Below are 3,976 nucleotides of genomic sequence, written 5' to 3'. Positions count from 1 at the left end.
TGGCCTTATCTTCAGGTCTCGCTGTAGCTCGCCGAAAGTCTATTTTCATCTTGACCATGTGACAGGAGACCGTGTTTTGAGCTCCTTCTTCGCATTTAACACTTAAATGAATAAAACCTGCCACATTCGTTTTATCTTCTCGAATAGATAACCAGTTTCTTGGCTGCCCCAACCCTTGACACTGGGCCAGACAACCTTTCTCGAATCTTCCCTCATCGTCAGCTGTTTTCTTCAACTGCTAGCAACACAACACAACAAGCGGTTGAGGGAGTGGGTACCCCATTTCTAACCAACCCTCATGAAGGTACATCACCTTTAGAACAATACAATAAGGTCAGAGGGGTGCCAATTGGCAATACATCCCAGGTAGGTATCGTAGAGGAACCAGTATGCCACACGGGGCAGCTGCCTCTATTGGATTAAATAATGAGGCAGAACAATGGTATCGAAAACAATAAGACCATTTTATTTAAGTGCAACAACACACCATACAGTAAACCACAATTATATACAATTAAAAAAAAGGAAAAGAAAAGAATCTTTTTCCACAGTTGAGGTAGGGTTAGTGCAACAAAGGAGAGATATGACAAATTCAGTTTATACCATCCTCCTCCTTGGAATCCTACTCTACAAGATTGTAACCTACAACAAATCAGTGGAATAAGATCAACAGACAGTAATTAAGTTGGTGTGGTGGGCTTATAGTTCAAAGAAAAGCACAGTAATGTCCGTGGTATCAATAACGTGTCATATGCTTGTGCAAATACTAAAATTAGGCTGCATTCAACACTCCACTCATTCTCACCATCATCAATTCAATTCAATGCAGGGAAATTCGTCAGGGACTGTCCAGGGTAAAGCAAAATGCACTGTGGGGAACAGTTTACTCAAGATGCTAAACTTGATATGGGTTAAACCCATCTAATGACTAATCAGTCAAGGTTGAAACAAACACTTCAACGTAATGCTTCAACAACACAACTACAACCTATGAGACTACAATTGTCAGGTTGAAGGCACATCCACGACGTGGCATCTGGTGACTCTATGTATCACCTGGAAAAAAAGAGGAAGACAACGGGATCAGTCTCCATCTGTCTTGCAAGCCACTGTTCAAAGTCAACAGTAACTAAAAGCCTGATGTTCCAAGATCAGGCTAGGTAAAGTACAACTTAATTGATACTCTGGCTAACCGGTGTGAGCCCTGGAATTGGAAAACAGAAGCAGAGAATATCAGCTGGGGCATACACGATGGTTAGGCTCCCTAGACCGATGATGGTTTATCTAAGCTTGCTTAGGCACAATGCCTGTTAAAGTTCTCTTTTGTGAGTTTAGTTGATTCAGTGCATTAATTGGGAGAGAAGAGTGAGAATTACCATGAGGAAAATAACACTAATAACACAAGATCTCAGCAGCGGATCTTACCGTTAGTATTGCTGCAGCTGGAGCTTTTCTACCAGACTTTAAGTAGTTAAGTTGATAGAAGGCTCGCTACGCTTCCGTCAAGTCAGGGCGCAGCGGAAGGCAGTGGAACAGCAAACCGACCACAGTGTCTGGTCTACAAGCAAAATGCAACGAGAGAATGATCAGAATGTGTTCACCTACAGTTTCTCTAAACACGCTGGAACTGGTTTTAGCAATCCTTGGCAAAAGAGGAAGCAGCAGTCCAAGCCACCATTTTTAACTATTGACGTTCCATTTTTGAGCCAACCAAAGTAAAATGCATGTGACTATTTATCACCGTTCTTATGTGTTGTGGCTCCATCTTTACCTCGGGTCTGCACAAGAAAGGTGAGCCGAGGAGATCAGGGCTCGCGTAAATGCGTCCACTGTAGCTCTTCAAATGCTACACAGAGTTGGAAGTGCGTCTGTCAAATGCTGGATTCGGGCAGGTTATGGGCTGTGCATCATGTCGGAGAGCTGGGAAAAGTTAAACAGGGGGATCGCGTCAGGGCCACGTTGAGGCAGGGCACGAAAACATCTTAATGCTAGATCTGGCCGTGTCTAGCATGGGGCTCTACATCGGTAAAGTTTAACTCTAGGACCTGAGCTCCGCTTACCTCGTCCAGCTGAACTCCAGTGTACACGGTCCTCGTGTTCAGTGCCGTCTCTTTCAGTTGCGTTCTGAAAGTATAAGGTCACATGACTGCATGACTCTCTAAAATACGGAAGCCCTTGCTCCTTGCGTGCTGTGTGATTGACCGATGTATCGGGGCTGTGGTGCAGGAACATTGGTCCCTCCCTTACGTCACGAGGACCAAGAGGTCCCTCCCACACGTCACGAGGACTAAAAGGTGTCCATTCCGTGGACTGGGCAATCAAATATACTATTTGTATGTTTGCCTGCAGTCTCATATCCGAGTGGAAAATGATGGGAGGCACAATTCTCTAATGCTGATAGACGGATGCAGCAGCTACCCAGTGCAGTGTCCAGAGCAGGGAAACTATGGGTTGACTCAGAGCACCCACATCAAGTAGGCGACCTGTATGTTTGTAAGCCGTCTATCGTGATGTCTTATACACATAAGGATATTACACAGGTTGCTGGAATTACAGAGCTGTATTCACATTATATGTTTAACCAGTCGACTTTTTCATTCAGACCTCAGGTGGCACTTTTGGTCAGAAAGATTAGTTGTTGTTCTTTCCGTAACAGTAGACTCTTGTCTCTGTTAGTGTCTGAGCTAGATGTTAGTTTGTAGAGGACAGTCCATTTAATGTCTTCAGGTGTATGTATATTTTCCACCCAGTGATCTACCAGTGGTGCGTTTGCAGTTCTATTCTTAAGACAACTTTTATGTTCTCCCATTCTTAGTTTCACCTTTCTATCCATTTTGCCGATATAGAATTTTTTGCATGGACACCATATGGCATAGATTACCATAGTGGAGTTGCAGTTGGTGTGTTTAGTCTGTTTCCATGGCGAGCTTAAACCGAGATCGATTTCTGTCCTTCTGCTAGTTGAGTGGCAGTAGATGCAATGACCACATGGAAAATGTCCTGTCACAGGGGGTAGATTCCAAATTTCTGTTATTTTTTTTCTGGCTTTGTTTCTTGTGGGTAATGTCATTGCATGTTATAAGGTCTTTGATGTTTTTGCTACGTTTGAAGGTCACTATCGGTCTCGGAACTGGTGTCTCACTTTTGTCAAGCACTACCTACTTCTTTAGGATGATTTTTTTGATGCTGTTTGACATGTTACTGTATGTGTTAACAAACACCAGTTTAGCCAGCCTTATGATTATCTAGTCTACTTGCGTTTCAGCATCTGTACAATTATAAAATGTCTTGTATTTTCTTCAGTGCTCTTCGCACGTGCAATCTTCATTTTGAACATGTAATGTTATTCAATTCTTTATTCAATTCTTTAATTCGCCATAAGATTCTATAAGGTCTATATACTCTCTTCAATGGCATCTCTTCTGGGTGGGTCATTTCGGCTTCATGTGACATCACCAGTTCTCTCTTTCATTCATCTTCACACTTCTTCTGGAACCTCCTTTAAAAGACTGTCATTTCTCCGCGGGTACATCATATAGGGCTTTCTTAATGGATACCTTGTTTCGAGGACTCTTCGCGGTATAGGGACCATTATTGGCGTTGTGCATGCTGCAATTTCCGGTTTCCAACATATAGGTAAAATGGGGGTGGGACTTCCAGTAGAGGCACTCGACTCCTCCTCTACACTGCCCTCTCTGGTTGATTCATCGACCACTCTCCCATCAGTCTTCACATCTAGACATCCTCGTCTGAAGAAGTGCTTCTTTGGAGTCCATATCTTCATTACTCCTTTCAGAGATCATACATGTTCATCAACACTCCAGGTCAAGAGACTACATTGTCAGTGCGGGCTGCAATAGATCCATCTTCCCACATACTTCTTGTGATTCCTTGGATACAGGCACTTCGTTCCCTCAGGTGCTAGAATACTTGCTTCTATATACTTCATGATTTCTTCATCTGTTGGCCCTTTGGG

At 43.3% G+C, this 3,976-nt stretch overlaps 1 long non-coding RNA gene across 1 annotated transcript; it reads right to left on the bottom strand.

Annotated features, from left to right (window-relative positions):
• Positions 1-445: 445 nt before the first annotated feature.
• LOC138521627 (uncharacterized) lies at positions 446-2,187 on the bottom strand. The gene is made up of 4 exons (XR_011283083.1): positions 2,061-2,187; positions 1,772-1,920; positions 1,426-1,558; positions 446-1,056 (listed from the first exon to the last, which is right to left on the bottom strand). It is a non-coding gene; the product is annotated as an uncharacterized lncRNA (long non-coding RNA).
• Between the last annotated feature and the right edge of the window lie 1,789 nt (positions 2,188-3,976).

This window comes from Ambystoma mexicanum, chromosome 1q (assembly GCF_040938575.1).
Source record: "Ambystoma mexicanum isolate Mex_15411 chromosome 1q, UKY_AmexF1_1, whole genome shotgun sequence".
Classification (NCBI taxonomy): domain Eukaryota; kingdom Metazoa; phylum Chordata; class Amphibia; order Caudata; family Ambystomatidae; genus Ambystoma; species Ambystoma mexicanum.
This window is presented reverse-complemented; position numbering and strand designations above follow the sequence as displayed.